The sequence below is a fragment of the Saimiri boliviensis genome, chromosome 3 (assembly GCF_048565385.1).
Source record: "Saimiri boliviensis isolate mSaiBol1 chromosome 3, mSaiBol1.pri, whole genome shotgun sequence".
In the NCBI taxonomy this organism is placed as follows: domain Eukaryota; kingdom Metazoa; phylum Chordata; class Mammalia; order Primates; family Cebidae; genus Saimiri; species Saimiri boliviensis.
The window spans coordinates 44,175,711-44,197,499 of record NC_133451.1 but is presented as its reverse complement, the minus strand read 5'-3'; positions in this window follow the sequence as shown (position 1 = coordinate 44,197,499).

The window sequence follows — 21,789 nt, the reverse complement described above, 5'->3', positions numbered from 1 at the left end:
GGTTTACTCTTAGTAAACCAAATCTGTCTCGTCTTAACCATATTGCAGTATGCTTCTCAAGATTCTTCTGGAAAGAGTCAAAGAAGCCACAGACAGAATGAAGCATGTTAAGCAGCAGAAATAATAAAGGCTATGTTTCACCACATGTTGAATATGTACAAAGCACAGCACTCTGCACTTTACATCTTGTTTTGTCTTATTCAGGCAACAAAACAAACCTATGAGGTAAAGACTACTATTATTCTCATCTTATATTAGGTGAGTGCAAAAGTCATCGCCGTTTTTGCATTGCTGGAATTTGCCATTTGATATTAGAATTTCTTAAATAAATGTGGTTATGTTATAGATCATTTTAACTAGCATATCTTGCTTTTTTTTTTTGCTAATGACCAATTACATGCTATTTGTTTTATGTTAGGTTATGGAAATGATGTTAGACAAAAATAAAATTCTAGGAATTTTCTAATTTGAGTCCAAAATGGGTCGTAAAGCAGTGGAGACAATTCACAACATCAACATATTTGGCCCAGGAACTGCAAACAAATAGCACAGTGGTGGTTTCAGAAGTTTTTCAAAGTAGACAAGAGCCTTGACGATGAGGAGCATAGTGGCCGGTCATCACAAGCTGACAACGACCAATTGAGAGCAATCATCAAAGCTGATCCTCTTACAACATGAGAAGTTGCTGAAGAACTCAATGTTGACTGTTCTATGGTTGTTCAGCATTTGAAGCAAATTGGAAAGGTGAAAAAGCTCAGTAAGTGGGTGTCTCATGAGCTGAATGAAAATTTAAAAAAAGAATTTCATTATAAAGTGTTGTTTTCTCTTATTCTAGGCAACAGCAATGAACTGTTTCTCAATTGGATTGTGACGTGCGATGAAAAGTGAATTTTATATGGCAACCGGCGATGACCAGCCCAGTGGATGGACCAAGAAGAAGCTCCAAAGCACTTCTCCACACCAAACTTGCACCAAAAAAAGATCATGATCACTGTTTGGTGTTCTGCTGCCCGTGTGATCCACTACAGCTTTCTGAATCCTGGAGAAACCATTACATCTGAGAAGTAGACTCAGCAAATCCAAGAGATGCCCCAAAATGTGCTATGCCTGCAGCCTGCATTGGTCAACACAAAGGGCCTGATTCTTCTCCATGACAACACCCAACCACACCTCACACAACCAGTGCTTCAAAGCTGTGAAGTTTTGTGAAGTTTTGTCTCATCCACCATATTCACCTGATCTCTTGCCCACCAACTACCACTTCTTCAAATTCTTCAAGTGTCTCGATAACTTATGTGTGTGTGTGTGTGTGTGTGTGTGTGTGTGTGTGTATATATGTATATATATATATATATACACATATATATATAATTGCATTTAGGTTTTGGGGTACATGTAAGATTGTAGCATAGGTACACACATGGCAGTGGGGAAAATACTTCCACAGCCAGCAGGATGCAGAAAACACTTTCCAAGAGTTTGTCAAATCACAAAGCATGAATTTTTATGCTATAGGAGTAAACAAACTTATTTCTCATTGGCAAAAATATGTCAACTGTAATGGTTCCCATTTTGATTAATAATGATGTGTTTGAGCCTGGTCCAAAACCACAAGTACCTTTGCACCAACCAAATATTAAAAAAAATAAACAAATGAGCCAAAAATAATGTTACCATTATTAGGAAAAGCGTCAGTAAGGTGCTGTGCTCCAAAGTCTGCTTTCCAAACCATGCTATTACCTCCTATGGATTATGTAGAGAACTTTTCTTACTCTTGTGTCCTTAGAGAAATTTTTTATCTTATAAGATGTAACTCAGTCAACATACATCATTTGACTTACAATTTAGGGAATGATAAACATCTATGTCTAAATATTCCTTATGGCTTTTGTTTGCTTAATTATAACCCACTCAACTGGTATTGATCTTATAAGCATTTATACACTGTTCTGCTAGTCCTAATGATCAGCTTCAATATTCCCATACATTTTTGTTAGGCCTATCATGCTCTCTAAAGAAGTCAGTCACTTTTCTTGCTCATTGAGTCAATTTGTTTTCCTGACATCAAATAGTATTGTATACGCAACAAGATATTAATTGTCTTCAAATTCACAGAGTGACGTATGTCTTTCCCCATATTCTGCCATAGTTACATGCAAATTTTAGATTTCCTCAGCTAATAGATGTGCTACACCACAAATCATCACTCTGTGAAAGACAGCACATTTTCTGCTATGTTTCATTATATTATTTTTTCTCAATAATTTTAAAATGACAAACATACTATATATATATGATTTCAAGTGTAAGTCATCAGTAACTGCAGAAAGAGGAGGCATCTTTTTCTAATACATAAAGCCTGGATATTAGAGTCAGACAAAGAATGGTGTTACTCCTAGCTCCAGCCCAGAAGAGCTGAATGATTTGGGGGAAGGTATTTACTTTTCTAAGGCTCTGCTTCTTTATTCTAAAAAGTGAATTTGTCTCAGTTTGTAGCTATTTTGAAAAAAAATATAGATGATATATCGAAAATATGTGACTCACTGCCTGGCAGCTAAAATGAAGGTCAAATCATTATTGACAGCTAGGCTTGTGTTATGAGTTTTACATCTTTTACCTTGTTGCTGGATGAGGTTTCTTCCTCATTTCATTTTTTGAAGATAGGCATGCATATATATATATATATATATATATATATATATATATACTTTATTTTTCTTGTTTTTTGTTGAGAGATGACACATAGTATCTTATACATCACTATTATTTAAAATAATAATAATTAACTGGTTGCATGAGCTTGTTACAGCAATTCAATTCCACTTAACAAATTCTCTATATTTTTCAGCACCTCTCTCAACCATTTCCTCTTGTATGGTTATTTCCTAACATTGCAATTTAAAAGTAAACTTCTTTACTCTTTTCTTTCCCAAAAGAAACTGATACAGTTTGGAAATTTGTCCCCTTCAAATCTCATGTTAACACTTGATTCCCAGTTTCGGAGGCAGGGCCTGATGTTTTAGTCCTGGAGGCGGATCCCTCATAAATGACTTGGTGTCTTCGGCATGTCCTCACATGTTTATGATAATGAGTGAGTTCACAAGAAAAACTGGTTGTTTAAAAGAACCTGGCATCTTTCCTGCCTCCTGTTCTCTTTCTTGCTATATGACATGCCTACATCCCCTTCACCTTCCACCATAATTAAAAACTTCCTGAGGTTTTTATCAGAAACAAATTGCAGCACCATGCTTGTTGTATAGTCTACAAAACTGGGAGTCAAATAGCCTCTTTCCCTTATCAACTAGCCAACCTCAAGTATTCTTTTATTGCAATGCAAAACAGACTGACACAGAGTTCTAGCATCCTTGAGGAAGGGAACCATTTATTTTCAACTTTTTTTTTTTTTTTTTTTTTTTTTTTTTGAGACGGAGTTTCACTCTTGTTACCCAGGCTGGAGTGCAATGGCACGATCTCGGCTCACCACAACCTCCGCCTCCTGGGTTCAGGCAATTCTTCTGCCTCAGCCTCCTGAGTAGCTGGGATTACAGGCACGCGCCACCATGACCAGCTAATTTTTTTTTTTTTTTTTTTTTTTTTTTTTGTATTTTTAGTAGAAACAGGGTTTCACCATGTTGACCAGGATGGTCTTGACCTCTTGACCTCGTGATCCACCCGCCTCGGCCTCCCAAAGTGCTGGGATTACAGGCCACCTCGCCCGGCCTATTTTCAACTTTTAAATTTTGTCTCACTTACTTATAGCAGAAGCTCACTGAAAACCTAATTGAACAAATACATCTTATTACATTTATTTAAATGTTATGCTACACGATTTGAATTATTTGGTTATATCAATCAATGAGGCAAACCAAAGTATTGTATATTTATTTTAAGCAAAAAAATCTCATAAAACACTTCATGTAGTATGAGTTCATTCATATATAGTATATACGTATGTGTGTATATATATGCAAAAATAAAATATGGACACACTTAAATGTCAATGGTAACAGCACAAATATAAGATTCTGGGTGATTGTGGGTGACTTTTTCTCTTAAACACGTAGAATAATTTTTTACTACTCACATTCTATAACAAAAATAACTATTCTATTCCACTTTTTAAAAATATTATTTATTTATTTATTTATTTTGAATATGAAGTCTTGCTCTGTCGCCAGGTTGGAGTGCAGTGACACAGTCTCGGCTCACTGCAACCTCCACCTCCCGGGTTCAAGCGATTCTTCCGCCTCAGCCTCCCAAGTAGCTGGGACTACAGGTGTGTGCCAAACACCAGGCCAACTTTTGTATTTTTAGTAGAGATGGGGTTTCACCATGTTGGCCAGGATGGTCTCGATCTCTTGACCTTGTGATCCACCCACCTGGGCCTCTCAAAGTGTCGTGCCCGGCCCACTCTTTTTTTAAAGTGGTTATAGTCACCATCTTAATGAAGCACATGAAAATACTAGACTCACAGAATTTCAATCCCATAAAGTAATAGTTCAAATTATATGGAAAGCTTATGATACTTTGAATGTCCACCAATAAAATTGTATTTAGTCTCTCATTATTTTATGCTTTTTGGAAAATAAAGAGAACTACAAATAAATAACTTTTGCTGTGTAAGATACCCATTAGGGTAAAAGAGGAAAAGTGCAAGTGTTATTTGAGAATTACCTCTAGAAAGGACACTTTGATGTTGATGCCACTTAATATTATTTTAAATTATTTAATGCTATTAAAATTTATTTTTGTGAGTATATAAGATAGATAATCAATAATTTAAAATGTTGACAAATAAACCCATAGTAAGCCATTTTAAAGGCAATTCAACAATTAACATGTATTTTCTAATTTCACTATATAAGATAGTTTTAAAGAATATATAAATACATAAAAATACTCAGGATATTTAGCACACCCTTTGTAGATAATTTAAATTATTAATTAAATATGTAGAGAAAATATAGTATGGTGGATAAGAACACAGAATCTAATACATGTCTATCTAACAACAAATAATGTTAAATACAGCATTTGTTTACTATGTGGCATTGAGCAAGATTTTTGCTCAATTTATTTTATTTTTAAAAATGTCTTGCTTGTCTGCTTTACTAAACAAGTTATTTAATTTCTCTCTAACTCAGCTTCCTCATCTGTGAACTGTATATAATGATACCTCATTGGTGAGATTAAGTGATTAAACATGTTTGAATATGAAAGCAGTTAAATAGTAAATAGTGAGACCTATGTATGTATCAGCTATCTTTAATATATATCTATCTACGTTTACTTAAATCTGATGTTTAAACTGTTGTTTTTTCTCCATTTTCTCCATTTTGTGAATTTTTTATGCTTGATTTTGAATCCTCATACTAATAATGCCAAAAATGTTCTGTTGCTGTCCCTTTGGTACTTTACTATTAAAGATTGATAATAATGTATGTTTCATGCATGTGCTACTGAATTGAGGCTTATGATCCACTTTGTTAATTTTATTTAAATCATTTCGATTCCTTTGTCCATAAATATTGTTATTTGTAATTGATGGCTGATTGTTCAATATAATCTTTACTTTTATTTTTCTGTGATGGGCTGCAAATGAACTATACCCTTAAAGAAAATAATGCCATACAAACTTAACATTCTCTCTGTGATTATTCTTTTCACTCCTCTTCAAGATGATGAGAAACACTAAAACATTGTTCGCTCATAAACATTTATCAGTGCTTCTCTCCCTACCATGTGCTATTTATACAGCTACTTTTTAACAGAGTGTTCTGTGACATTAAATATGTCTTAGGTGGCAGGATGAAGGCACCATAAATGAATCCGTAATACACACAGACATTCAATCTTCAAGTATACTCTCCTCTGAACATGCAATTCACTGTTCCATGTTGTTTTTCTGAATGTTATTACCCTTCACACATCCCTTAATGACTTTCTTCCCAAAAAGTACTTGTTCACTATTGAGCAAGATTTTTTGCTCAATTTATCTTATTTTTAAATTTTTTGTTTGTTTGCTTTACTAAGCAAGATATTCAGTATCTCTGTAATTCAGCTTCCTCATCCGTGAACTGGAGATGATGATACCTAATGGGTGATATTAAATGATTAAACATATTAGAAAATGAAAGCAGTTAAAGCTGTAAATAGTGAAACCTATATTACTGTTTTTTTTTTTATTATTATTGAATTTTAGGTTTTGGGGTACATGTGAAGAACATGCAAGATTGTTGCATAGGTACACAAATGGCAGTGTGGTTTTCTGCCTTCCGTCCCCTTGCCTGTATCTGTTCTTTCTCCCCATGCTATCTCTTCCCACCTCTCCGCACCCCGTTCCTCCCCCATCCCTACCCCATTTCCACCCAACGGACCTCAGTGTGTAGTGCTCCCCTCCCTGTGTCCATGTGTTCTCATTGTTCAACACCAGCCTATGAGTGAGAACATTCAGTGTTTGATTTTCTGCTCTTGTGTCAGTTTGCTGAGAATGATGGTTTCCAGGTTCATCCATGTCCCTACAAAGGACGTGAACTCATCATTTTTGATGGCTGCGTAATATTCCATGGTGTATATGTACCACATTTTCCCTATCCAGTCTATCATCGTTGGGCATTTGGGTTGGTTCCAGGTCTTTGGTACTGTAAACAGTGCTGCAATGAACATTCATGTGCATGTGTCCTTATAGTAGAATGATTTATAATCATTTGGATATATACCCAGTAATGGGATTGCTGGGTCAAATGGGATCTCTATTTTTAGATCATTGAGGAATCGCCACACTGTCTTCCACAATGGTTGAATTAATTTACATTCCCACCAACAGTGTAAAAGTGTTCCTATTTCTCCACATCCTCTCCAGCATGATGATGGAGATGACCAGCATGATGACCAGTGATGATGAGCATTTTTTCATATGTTTGTTGGCCTCCTGTATGTTTTCTTTTGTAAAGTATCTGTTCATATCCTTTGCCCATTTTTGAATGGGCTTGTTTGTTTTTTTCTTGTAGATCTGCTTTAGTTCTTCGTAAATTCTGGATATCAGCACCTTGTCAGATGGGTAGGCTGCAAAAATTTTTTCCCATTCTGTTGGTTGCCGATTCACTCTACTGACTGTTTCTTTTGCCGTGCAGAAGCTGTGGAGTTTGATTAGGTCCCATTTGTCTATTTTGGCTTTTGTTGCCATTGCTTTTGGCGTTTAGGTCATGAAGTCCTTGCTTACACCTATGTCCTGAATGGTTTTGCCTAGATTTTCTTCTAAGGTTTTTATGGTATTAGGTCTGATGTTTAAGTCTTTAATCCATCGGGAGTTAATTTTGGTGTAAAGTGTCAGGAAGGGGTCCTGTTTCTGCTTTCTGCACATGGCTAGCCAGTTTTCCCAACACCATTTATTCAACAGGGAGTCCTTTCCCCATTGCTTGTTTTTGTCGGGTTTGTCGAAGATCAGATGGTTGTGAGTATGTTGTATTTCCTCTGAGGCCTCTGTTCTGTTCCATTGGTCTATATCTCTGTTTTGGTACCAGTACCATGCTGTTTTGATTACTGTAGCCTTGTAGTATAGTTTGAAGTCCGGTAGTGTGATGCCTCCTGCTTTGTTCTTTTTGCTTAGAATTAACTTGGCTATGCGGGCTCTCTTTTGGTTCCATATGAAGTTTAAGGTGTTTTTTTCCAGCTCTGTGAAGAAGGTCATTGGTAGCTTGATGGGAATAGCGTTGAATCTGTAAATTACTTTGGGCAGTATAGCAATTTTCACGATGTTGATTCTTCCTAACCATGAACATGGAATGTTTCTCCATCTGTTTGTATCCTCTCTTATTTCGATGAGCAATGGCTTGTAGTTCTCCTTGAAGAGGTACTTTACGTTCCTTGTTAGTTGTATTCCTAGGTACTTTATTCTCTTTGTAGTAATTGTGAATGGCAGTTCGTTCTTGATTTGGCTCTCTTGAAGTCTATTACTGGTGTATAGGAATGCTTGTGATTTTTGCACATTGATTTTGTATCCTTAGACTTTGCTGAAGTTGTTTATCAGTTTCAGGAGATTTGGGGCTGAGATGATGGGGTCTTCCAGATATACAATCATGTCATCTGCAAATAGAGACAATTTGATTTCCTCCTTTCCAATTTGCGTACCCTTTATTTCTTTTTCTTGCCTGATTGCTCTGGCTAGAACTTCCAGTACTATATTGAATAGGAGTGGTGAGACAGGGCATCCTTGTCTAGTGCCAGATTTCAAAGAGAATGCTTCCAGTTTTTGCCCATTCAATATGATATTGGCTGTTGGTTTGTCATAAATAGTTTTTATTGTTTTGAGATACGTTCCATCAATACCTAGTTTATTGAGGGTTTTTAGCATAAAGCGTTGTTGAATTTTGTCAAATGCCTTCTCTGCATCAATTGAGATAATCATGTGGTTTTTGTCTTTGGTTCTGTTTATGTGGTGAATTACGTTTATGGACTTGCATATGTTGAACCAACCTTGCATCCCCGGGATGAATCCTACTTGATCATGGTGGATGAGCTTTTTGATATGCTGTTGCAATTGGCTTGCCAGTATTTTATTGAAGATTTTTGCATCTATGTTCATCATGGATATTGGCCTGAAATTTTCTTTTCTTGTTGAGTCTCTGCCGGGTTTTGGTATCAGGATGATGTTTGTCTCATAAAATGATTTGGGAAGGATTCCCTCTTTTTGGATTGTCTGGAATAGTTTCAGAAGGAATGGTATCAGCTCCTCTTTGTATGTCTGGTAGAATTCAGCTGTGAACCCATCTGGACCTGGGCTTTTTTTTGGGTGGTAGGCTCTTTATTGCTGCCTCAACTTCAGACCATGTTATTGGTCTATTCAGGGTTTCTACTTCTTCCAGGTTTAGGCTGTTATGATTTCTGTTCTTTTGCATTTGCTGAGGAGTGATTTATTGCCAATTATGTGGTCAATTTTAGAGTAGGTGTGATGTGGTGCTGAGAAGAATGTATATTCTGTGGATTTGGGGTGGAGAGTTCTGTAAATGTCTATTGGGTTTGCTTGTTCCAGGTCTGAGTTCAGTTCCTGGATATCCTTGTTGATATTCTGTCTGGTTGATCTGTCTAATATTGACAATGGGGTGTTAAAGTCTCCCACTATTATTGTGTGGGAGTCTAAGTCTCTTTGTAAGTCATTACGAACTTGCCTTATGTATCTGCGTGGTCCTGTATTGGGTGCATATATATTTAGGATTGTTAGCTCTTCTTGTTGCAGTGATCGTTTTACCATTATGTAATGTCCTTCTTTGTCTCTTTTGATCTTTGTTGCTTTAAAGTCTATTTTATCAGAGATGAGAATTGCAACTCCTGCTATTTTTTGCTCTCTATTTGCTTGGTAGATCTTCCTCCATGCCTTTATTTTGAGTCTTTGTGTATCCTTGCATGTAAGATGGGTTTCCTGGATACAGCACACTGATGGGTTTTGGCTTTTTATCCAATTTGCCAGTCTGTGTCTTTTGATTGGGGCATTTAGTCCATCGACATTTAGGGATAGTATTGTTATGTGTGAATTTGATACTGTCATTTTGATGCTACCTGGCTGTTTTGTTGGTTAGTTGATGCAGCTTCTTGATTGTGTTGATGCTCTTTTACCATTTGGTGTGTTTTTGGAGTGGCTGGTACTGGTTGTTCCTTTATATGTGTAGAGCCTCTTTCAGGATTTCTTGTAGAGTAGGCTTGGTGGTGATGAAATCTCTGAGTACTTGCTTGTTCGCAAAGGATTATATTTTTCCTTCACTTATGAAGCTTAGTTTGGCTGGATAGAAGATTCCGGGATGAAAGTTCTTTTCTTTAAGGAAGTTGAATATTGGCCCCCAATCTCTTCTGGCTTGTAGGGTTTCTGCTGAGAGATCTGCTGTGAGTTTAATGGGCTTCCCTTTGTGGGTGACCCGACCTTTCTCTCTGGCTGCCCTTAGCATTTTCTCTTTCATTTCAACCCTGGTGAATCTGATGATTATGTGCCTTGGGTTTGCTCTTCTTGAGGAATATCTTTGTGGTGTTCTCTGTATTTCCTGGATTTGAATATTGGCCTGCCTTGCTAGGTTGGGGAAGTTTTCCTGGATAATATCCTGAAGAGTATTTTCCAGCTTCATTCATTCTCTTCATCACATTCAGGTACACCTGTCAGACGTAGATTAGGTCTTTTCACATAGTCCCACATTTCTTGAAGATTTTGCTCATTCTTTTTTGCGCTTTTTCTCTGTTCTTGCCTTCTCTTTTTACTTAAATGAGTTGATCTTTGACCTCTGATATCCTTTCTTCTGCTTGGTCAATTCTGCTGTTGAAGCTTGTGCATGCTTCACGAAGTTCTCGTGTTGTGTTTTTCAGCTCCATCAATTCACTTATATTCCTCTCTATGCTGTCCATTCTCGTTAGCATTTCGTCCAATCTTTTTTTAAGGTTCCTAGTTTCTTCGCGTTGGGTTAGAACGTGTTCTTTTAGCTCACTTTAGTTTCTTACTACCCACCTTCTGAAGTATGATTCTGTCATTTCATCACCCTCCTGCTCCATCTGGTCTGGTTCCCTTGCTGGTGAGGAGTTGTGATCCCTTTTAGGAGGAGAGGTGTTCTGATTTCGGGAGTTTTCATCCTTTTTGCGCTGGTTTCTTCCCATTTTTGTGGGTTTATCCACCTGTTGTCTTTGTAGTTACTGTCTTTCAGATTGGGTCTCTGAGTGACCTTCTAGTTCGTGGATGCTGAAGTTACTTCTTTTTTATGTTTTATATTTTTTTAAGCTTTCCTTCAAACAGTCTGGCCCCTCTGCTGTAGGACTGCTGAGGTCCTCTCCAGGCCCTGCTTGCCTGGGAATCACCTGCAGCAGCTGCACAACAGTAAGGGTTGCTACCAGTTTCCTGTTCCTCTATCTTTGTCCCAGAAGGATGCTCACAAACTGTCAGTCCATTCTCTCCTTTATGAGGTGAGTCTTTGGATCTATGGGGTCAGGGAGCTACTTGAGGAGACAGTCTATCTTTTATTGGGGCTTAAGTCCTGAGTTGTGAGCTCCATTGTTCGTTCAGAGCTGCTGGTCAGGTACGTTTAGGTCTGCTGCAGCTGAACTTATAAAGCACTTTTTGTTCCCAGGTGCTCTGTCCCGGCGAGTTGGGGCTTTATGAGTTTCCGTTGTGCTACTGCCTTTTTAAATTTTTCTTTCAAGTCTGCCCCGCCCAGCATGCAGCACGCCTAGCTACTGTCTGCCTGCAGAGGCTTTGCTGAGCTGCTGTGGGCTCCGCCCAGCTGCCCTGCCCTCTTTCCTGCAGTCCTTTATATGGGCGTAGTTAGAACTGTCTCATCAATGGTGGCCCTGCCTCCGTTATGGTGGACTCTCTCTGTTGTGGCAGGTTGCCTCAGCCAAGGTGGGTTGCCTTGGCGACGGTTGCCTGCCTCTGCACCGGTGGAGAGTCTCAGTAATGGCGGATGCCCCTCCCCCACTGAGCCGGACCGTCCAGGGTTCAGCTGTCTTTGCTTTGAAACACTTAACCCAGAGGGTTTCCAATTACTGTTTTTGTTTTCCTTGTGGTGGGGTCGGGGGTGTGACCAACCGAGCCTGATCACCTGGCTCCCTGACTCAGAGTCTTTTCTTTTATTTTTTAAGTTGAACGACCCCGCGTTCCAGTTGCTTGTTGAAAAGGCGCCGGGATCTCCCGTGCTGCGACTCACTGAGTTGGCTCAAACAGCGGAGCCAGCTCCCAGGAATCTCCTGGCCTGGCTCGCTATTTAAGATGAATGGGCAACTCTGCCATCTCAGGGCTCCGATCGCCAGCTAAGAGGGCTCCCAGACCAGTGGCTTTTGTATGGAGAACTGCTGCGACAGGGCGTGGTCACAGCAGCTGCGCAGGCCAAAACAGCCGCACTGGCCGGGACTGTGGCGCTGGCGACCCCTCTGCCTGGGTATCTCCTGGTCTGTGGGCAATAAAAATTCATCTGGAAATGCGGCGTCCACTCACCCTCTGCACTTTGACTGGGAGCTGAAGTCCTGAGCTGTTCTTCTATTACAGGTTTTATAAAAATGCAGATATTCCATCTACTCCAAGGAAAACTTTTTCTTTCTCTAGGCATTTCAGTTGCCTTTCATCTTTATTGCATTCAGGTCTTTAGTCTGTAACCTTATTTTAACATGTTTTTACAATTACGTTTGTAAGTAGATATGTTTTAACAACAATTCAGTTATGCCCAAGTGCATATGTTCTTATGCTCTAATGGCTCTGTGAGTGTCAAAGAATTCTGAAACTATTTCATTAGTTTTTTGGGAAGTTTGTTTGAAAAAATTTAATGGGCAGAGGAGATAGAGTAGACCAGCATTTCTTTCAAAATTGTTTTTGCTTCTTCTAATGAGTTAGAGCTGAGATGACTTACCTGTAAACCTGATGCTTGTTGGGATGGTGCACAATAGCTCAACATCTACAAGGATCCTTAAGTCTTCTTCAAGGCAGTGCTTGTTCATCTCCTTTCCCTCAAGACCCTTCTTCATCTTTGGCTTTTCCCAGTTCACTTACATCTAAGATATACACCATAGTCCTGATTCACTTAGACATCCTTTATTGTGCCAAATAGTAGATATGTGAAGTAAAATATGAACAAATTAAAACTAAGTATTATCCTTGTTCTTCTCACCATCACCTACCAAAATGTTAATTTTCCTCAAGGAATAATTGATCACTATGAATGATTGGAAAAGAATTAAACTTAGACAAAAAGTAAGAATGAAAAATTCAGTGAACAATATTTCAGAGTATTACTTGCTATATAATTATTTATGTATACAGCATCACACCTATACTATGATCTACAGGTCAGAAGCTCTATCAGACTCATGTAGCACAATTAGTACAATACCTGATTGTCCCAGAGAAGTCACAGAAATACCTACCTGAAGAAACTTAATTTAAATTTCTTAATTTTATGCTTAACTATATAGTCAGTATTTTATTTGAATTTTAAAACATTTAAACATCTTTAAAATATAAAATAGAGTCTAAAAACATATTTAATAGTTTACCTACATCTTGTTGGCCTTACAATTCAATGACAAAGGACATTTTCATCAATTACATAACCAAAGTTCAGTAGAAAAACTGTCACATCCTGTCCTCTCCTGCTTTTGCAGTCAGCCAAAAACTTTAATTAGTGGAATATTTTGGCAGCTTTTCTTTTCCATGTTTTTTTTCCTTTGTGATGTCTAATTGTCTTGTCCTCACATGTCCAGCTGACAGTGAAATGGTCATTATGTTCACAAACACAGAGCTCCCACTTAAGACTTCCCTGCATCTACTTTACTCATTTGTGTTTATCTTTCTTTCTGTCTGTCTGTTTCTCTCTCTCTCAATGTAGGAAAACAATGACTATGACCAGTCAAAAACATCAGAAGTTAGACTACTCAAATAGCAGCTAGAAAATGTACAGGAGAAAACTATTGTCCTTACGTGTTTAGGTTTCATTAAAAAAAAAGAAAAGACTTAATAACTAGGGGAAATTAGCATGTATGAATATATTATAACAATAATTTTAAATAAATGAGTTAAACAAATTATAAAACATACTATCACTTTAATTTCTTACTTTTAATTTATTACATAAAAAGAAAAATATTTTATATTATTTTTCTGTTTTCCTTATCAATTTGATTTTGGTAAATAATGCAGAAAATTATTACATATATTTTAGGTGAAATGCTTGACAAATGTATGCACTCATTTAGCAATCACCGCAGCCAAGATAAAAAAAAAAACAAAACGTTTCCCTACGCCTCTGCAGTCAATCTTGCCCAGTGCTCTGCCACTGGAAACCATTAATCTTATGTCAACCACTATAGATTAGTTTTGCCTGTTCTAGGTACTCATACAAATGGAACCATGCAGTATATACTCCTTTGTGACTGTCTCCTTTCAGTCAGAATAATGTATGTGAAATTCATTTATGTTGCTGGGCATGTAAATGGTTTATTTCTTCTTTTCTCTGAACAGTATTCCTTCAGATAAATTTGGAAAATTTATGTATCCACCTGTATTTGTTCATGTATTTACCTGTGCAATAAAATTTGAGTTAATTATAGTTTTATTATGATTTTAAATGTTATATATATTCAGATACAAGATTTTTTTGGACAAATGTTTATGTCTTTTAGATAGACAACTGGCAGTAAAATGGCTGAGATGTATGATAACTGCATTGTTCACTTTGTAATAAACTTCCAAACTGGTTTCCCAAGTAGTTGTACTACTTTTACACTGAAATCAGCAATGTAGGACAGATCAAATTGCTCCATATCCTTTCCAGCACTTTTGAATTTTAGTCATTTTAGTAAGTGTGAAATGAGTATTGCAATGGGGTTCAGTTTTATTTTCCTAACATCTAATGATGCTGAATATATTTTCATCTTATTGGCCACTGATTTGTCTTCTTTAGCGTAGTTTCTGTACGATTTACGAACCAGCTGTTTATTGGATTGTTTGTGTTTTATTAATAATCTGTAGGAGTTCATTATACATTTTAGACATATGTGCTTTGTCTGCTATTTAAATTTTGAATATTTTCTCATTTGTAGCTTGCATTTATATTTCTTCACTATTGTTTTTGAAGAAGTGAATTTTTTTATTTTTATAATGTATAATTCATCACTTTTTAAAATAGGTACATTTTGTGCTAAGAATCTCTTGCCTATCCACTTTTGTAAAGGATTTCTCTGTTGTTTTCTTCTAGAAAAGTTTTAGATTTCACTTTGACATTTATGTCTATTATCAATTTAGAGTTAACTTTTTAGTATGGTGTGAGATTAGGATTGAGGTTCTTTTATTATTATTATGGATATGCAATTTTTCATCACCATTTGCTAAAAAGTGTATAATTTCCTTTGAACTGCCTTTAGCAGCTTTTTCTGGAAATCAATTGGCAATAAATGTGTGACTCTAGTTCAAGGTTCACTATTCTCTTTCATTTATCCTCAACTCCTTTCACAATCACATTATCATCTTGATATCTGTAGTTCCAGTGTTGAAATCAGGTTAAGTTCTTCAACTTTGTTCATTCTGAGCTCAGTTTAGCTGTTCTAGATCAATTGAATTTTCATGTGAATCTCGGTGTCAACTTACCAATTTCCTCAAAAATAATATTGCTGTGGTTGAATTGGCTATATAGATCAATTTGTGGAGAATGACATATTAATACTATTGAGTTTTCCAATTCATGTGCATTATAGAAAATTTTTCAATACTTCTTCCTTAATATGATGTTATCTGACAATTTTAAACAATGTTCCCTATGCAAATGAGGTTATTTTCTGTTCTAATTTTCTTAGTGATTTTACCATGAATGTTGAATTGATGTTGCATTTTATTATAGATGTGTTGAATTTTGTTGCATTAATTAACATATTGTTAATTTTTTTCATTTTGTTAAAATGCTGAAACACATTGATTGATATTCTAATGCCTAACTAACCATTTATTCTTGAACACCCTCTAGATCCTAATATCAATTTTATTTAATAAACTTTTGTTGAGATATTTTGCTTTCATTTTCTTTAGGTATATAGATTTCTATTTAATTTTTATATATGTATGAAGCTTTAGTGTCAGTTTTCTTCTGAACTCACAGTGAGTTACAGAGTATTCTCTCCTCTGCTTTATGAAAAAAAATAGATATACATTTCATAAAATTTCCCCAAATTTTCTTTTAATATTCACAAATGAAAGTATCTGTGTCATATTTTATTTTATAGAGGTTTTGTTATGTTTTATTCTTTAAATAAAACTTCTGTTTTCAACAGACATAGAAATATTTATTTTTAAAATGGGTCCTTAAATTACATTTCCTAAATTTTGTTTTTAACTCTGTCCATTTCAACTATGTTGCACGTTTTCATAATTTCTTCTTAATATTTTTAAATTTCTATAGCATTTGCAGTAATAACTTTTATTCAATTTCTGATGTTGATAATACGTGATTTGCTCCTTTTATCTTGGTTATAATCTACAGGAATTTATCAATTTTGTTAATTTTTTCAGTAAGAAAAACTTTGCCTTATAAAATATTCCTTACTTTGTGTTTTTTTTTATTTTATTGATTTCTCTACCTTTCATTATTATATATTACAAAAGTCTAGTTGATAGTGTTTTTCTCTTTATTTCTTTTTTTATTTTCTATATTTTGAGGTTCTTACATTAGGTACACAAAAATTTAAGATAATTGTGTCTTCCTGACGAATTGGTCCATTATCACTCCAAGTCTACGTTTTATTCTTTTTTTGAAGTTACACAAATTTCCATATGACTTTTATTTGCATTTTATATACATTTTTTCACTTTTTTTCCTTCATTCTACATTTGCTTTTAAATTTTGAAATGCACCTGACAGGCCGGGCACAGTGACTCACGCCTGTAATCCCAGCACTTTGGGAGGCTGAGGTGGGCGGATTACGAGGTCAAGAGTTCGAGACCATCCTGGCCAACATGGTGATACCCTATCTCTACTAAAAATACAAAAATTAGCCAGTCGTGGTGGCACACGCCTGTGGTCCCAGCTACTCGGGAGGCTAAGGAGGAAGAATCGTTTGAACCCAGGAGGTGGAGGTTGCAGTGAGCCGAGATTGCGCCACTACACTCCACCCTGGTGACAGAGCAAGACTCCATCTCTCCATCTCAAAAAAAAAAAAAAAGAAGAAGAAGAAGAAGAAAGAAAGAAAGAAAGAAAGAAAAAAACACACCTGACAGTTCAGGTGCAGTGGCTCATGAACTTTGGGAGGCTGAGATAGTGTAGATAACTTGGGGTCGGGAGCTGAATAACATGGTAGAAACCCATTTGGACTAAAAACACAAAAAATAATTGTGCATAGCAGTACACGTCTGAGGATCGAGAATTGCTTGAATATGGGAGACAGAGGCTGCAGTGAGCTGAGATTGCACCACTGAACTCCAGACAGATAGCAGGACTCTGTCTCAAGCAATCAATCAATGAAATAAAATGCACTGACAAAGACTTCCTCCTTGATCAAACCATTAGTCATGTTCCTCTGGGTCTTCTTTTCAACTAGACCCTGACTTGGGCTGGCTTCTCTGCCTTTGGCCTGTCACCCTACCCCTTGCCTAGTCAGCCCAATTTTAGAAAAGAATCTTGTTAAGTCAGTGTGGCCAGAATCTTCCCACTCTCAATATCTGATTAAATGTATTGTCTCTATCCTAATGTCTAAGTATGTGGCTTGCCTTTAGCAAGAATCATTTAAAGACATTTTTAAATTACTTAATTAAGCCGGTTTTGAAAATTACTTCATCTTGAGATAATTTCTGTGTATGATGAAATACAGGGGTCCAGCTTTATTCTTTTGCATATGAATAGTCAGTCTTCATTATTTCATTGAATTTTCTAATTGTATTCTGTATTGACTTTTTTATATCTATGTACTCATTTTTTTTTCTGATTACTCTAGGTATTTTAGTATGCATTATTTACTTAATAAAATTAACTTAGAATTAATATGTGCCATTTTATTCTAATTCCCACTTCACTTAAGAAATCACACTCCTTATTTTCCTATTTATATTATGTGTTTTATATTTGTAGCTGTTATAAGACAATAATTTTATTTCTCTTCACACTTTTTGCTTATATAGTCATATATTTTATTTGTGCTTATGATTTAAACCTCGATTTATAATGATATTTTTCTTTATAATTTAATTATCATTTGAAGAAAGTACATAAAAAACATTTTTTTTGGTTTGTCTGTCTTGTGAACACTTATATGTCTTTCCTGATGTATTTCTTGCCTTCCTTAGATCCATTTCATTTTGTATTATATCTTCAGAATTTCTCTTAGTGAACTTCTCTTGGTTACTAATTCTCATAACTGATGTCTCCATTTGAAGCTCATTTTCACAGAATATTCTTAGCGGGTATAAAGTTTTATGTTGACTTTTTCTAAGCTCTTCACTGATTTTTTTTGTTGTTGTTGTACTCTTTTTATTCTCCTTTTAATGATTTTTCACTTTATTATTTGTTTTAAGCAGTTTAACAAATAAGTACCTATTTGTGGTATTCTTATTCATAGTATTCTTTTCGTTTATTTCTCTTTAGGGTAACCTGAGCTTCTTGAATGGTTCGATATTCTTATACAGGTGAGGAATTCTTACTGTCGGTAAATGGGACATCAGATTTCACTATGCCACAATTATTTGTTAAAGTCAAAATATTCTGTTCTTACTTTCTAACACTAATTATCTTATCTAAAGCATAACTTTGATTATCACAATGAATAGTAACACTGTTTAAAAGGCAATTATTGGATGATGATCTATATTTAAAACTAATTTTAATATAAAATTGTTTAAGCCAAGGAAATAGGATCTCAAGAGCAGAAAATCAAACACCGCATGTTCTCACGGGTGTGAATAATGAAAACACATGGACACAGGGAGGGGAGCGCTACACGCTGGGGTCCTTTGAGGGGAAATGGGGGAGGGACCGGGAGGTGGGGCGGTGGGAAGAGGTAGCATGGGGAGAAATGACTGATACAGGTGAGGGGAAGGAAGGCAGCAAACCACACTGCCATGTGTGTACCTATGCAACAATCTTGCATGTTCTTCACATGTACCCCCAAACCTAAAATGCAATTAAAAAAAAGAAAAAAAGAACCAAAAAACAAAATCAAAAAAAAAAAAAAAGAAATGAGTTATGATTCATCCCTCTTATATGCCCTTATAGCATCTCCTACCTAAACTGGCCGCATCACTTATATGAAAATACATTTTCTACAATTGTCTTTCCATCCAATTCTACCTGAAAATAGTGGTGTTCAGGAATTGTCATTGTTCTTTTTATATTTTTAGAATACAGAATCAAAAGAAATATTAGGCATTCAATAACAGATTATCTATGTCATTGAAAAGGATGTAATAACCCTCTAACTGGTAACTCTATAAACTAAGGGTGTGACACTGTCAATGTGGTCAAATGTATACACACAAAACACTTATATATATTTCTTGATATATACATATATATACACACACACATACACATATGTATATATGTACATTTAAATTTTTGTATATATGTGTGTATATATACACATATGTGTTTACACACAGACACACACACACACACACACACACAGACACAAGAAAACAAGACAGTCCCTGTTTCAAGAAAGTTTTTTATATTTTACTTTTCTATCAAGGTTTTTATACTTTTCTGTTGCTTGCCAACTTTGCAGAATATTTTGCCTTTCTTTTCTAATTTAGCTTTGTGCATGAGAGATGACTTGGCATCTGACTATATTTTTCTTGCTATGAAACTAAAAAATAGACAACCTTTTATAATTGTTCTTTAGAACTATTCTTCGGGAAGGAATTGGTAGCACTGTCAACAGGTAGCTTGTGGACAGGTATCTCCAAGGCTTCAAGTAATTAGTAATCTACACCATCTTTAAGCAATTCAAAAATATTTTACTTTCACATGAGGTAGCTTGGAGCTACATCTATAAACAATGTAGCGTAGCCACAATCCCAAACATATTGCTGCCCTAAACCACCAACCAATAAAATAAATAAATAAATAAATAAATAAATAAAATTAAATTAAATTAAATACAAATTTCTAGAGGAGACTCTGGCAGAAAATGATCCACGTCTTATATGCTAAAATTTCTAAGACACTACAAAACTGCCTTTTCTTTACCCATACGCCAATTATTTTCTGACTTTATTGGAAGGGATATGGGTCAATTTCAGAATGAAATACGAAAGTCTAACAGCAGCTCAAAATTTTGGCTAAACTGACTTTGTTTTGAAAATATACTAAATTATCATACAACTGACCATATTAAATAAGTTACTGTTTTTTACTAATTAGTATGTAATTAGTGGTTAATTATTTAATAGTAATGATCTTATTAATTGCTTAATATTAATATAAATAAGTTACTGTTTTTTACTAAAGGGATATGCAATTAGTGATTGTTATGGAGTACTTTGAGTTTTTAAAGTATTTTAAAAAATGATTAGTAGAGAAAAACTTCCTTCTTGTTAAAAGAATGAGGATGCTAGGTCTTTATGGAAAATAGTACAGTGCTGCAGCATTAAATTTAAGTCTGAAACATAAACCTTATTTTATTTTCTCAAATTTAGGACCAATCACATCTTAAAAATAAATATGAAGCGCTGTGTGCCAGAAGGATTAGGAAAATTGATTGAGCAAATATCACCCATTTTAGCTATAATTAAATAGTAAAAGCTTTAAAAATCAGGTTAAGTAAAATTCTGCCATATCTGTTACATATTTTTACAAAAAAGATATGGATAAATATTTTTCTTGTACATTTGTTAACATAGCTTAACATAGCTTACTAATATTTTCCTGTTTGTCTTAATAGCAGGAGGTGCATTATTCACAGTTCTTTTTTAAATGCCCAAATTAAATTGCAATCTTTGGAAAATAAACTTAAAAATATATAATTCTAAAAAGACATATTAAAATGATTGCTTTTTCAAATAAAATGCTTTGGAACAGATCAATTTAATAAGTAGATTTATTTTGCAAACGTTTTATTTTTGACTCTAAAAGTCACAGGAACTCTTGTCCAAAGGTTTTATTTTCCACTCTAAAAGTCACAAGAACTCAGAAGTATCTTCATATTTAGGAAAAAGTATTATTACTTTTTTTTTTTTGGTCCACATCTCACAAAAGGAAGTCACGGTTATTTTTCAAATCTCTTTACTATGTGGTCATACTCTATGCCTGACGTATTATAAAACTACTTTGTAGTTTTTCTTTTATTTATCACTGCCAGATGTATTTTATATAATTTATAAATTGTTTCAAAACATTATTTTAATGATGAAACTTATGTTAATGGGACCTATTTACTATGTATACTCACACAGACACACACACATACACATATTTACTTCCATTTTCCAATACTCATTCAGTTTGAATGAAAGGAAACAACATTCCATTTTTTTTAAAAAAAAAAAAAGCTGTAAAATGAGAATACACAAATAAAGAGCCTACACTTTGTACAGTGATGGGTAGGAACCTCATTTTATGCAGAGACTGTATATGATATAAATTTGAGAGATTTTAAGAAAGGCTCCTGTACACATTATTCAGAACTAACAAGAGCTGGGAATAAGCAGTATGGTATACTGCTCAATTTTGGATACCGGGGCTTTTCATTTCTTGTTTTCCACTATGTGTTCTTTTAGGCCTATTATGTGTTCTTTTTTGTTTATTTGTTTGGCATTTACTGATTGGACTTAACGTGGAGCTTTCCAGATTCTTGAAAAAACAATTTAAATATGAAATTATTGGTCAATTATACCTACCTTGTATGTTTTATATCCTGTATTACAGGTTTTATTGATGCTATTAATTCCATCTGAATTTAATATGTAGTTAATAAAAGAAATGGTGATGAAAAACAATTTAATCCACATAGCTCTTTTAACTCTCCATGATATATTTACATGAAATTTTCATTTCAGTCAATGGAAAATGCCAAATTTTCTTCATGTTTGTGTTTAGTCTGATGGCCTAGCATGTTGACTGTCACACTGTAGGTTTACAGTAAATGTGTGAGAAAGTATTACTCACAGAAATCCTGTCAGGTAGGGAGGACATATGTGGATCATGTTGATTAGACAAAAGAGGAAACACTGTACAGATATATATGGCTGATTCTCTTAAGACCACACTATTTGTGAGTGGCAGAGTTCAGACAAAAGATACTAAAGTTCTATCTTCTGATCTGGGAATGCTTTCAATATAATAGAATTTAGCC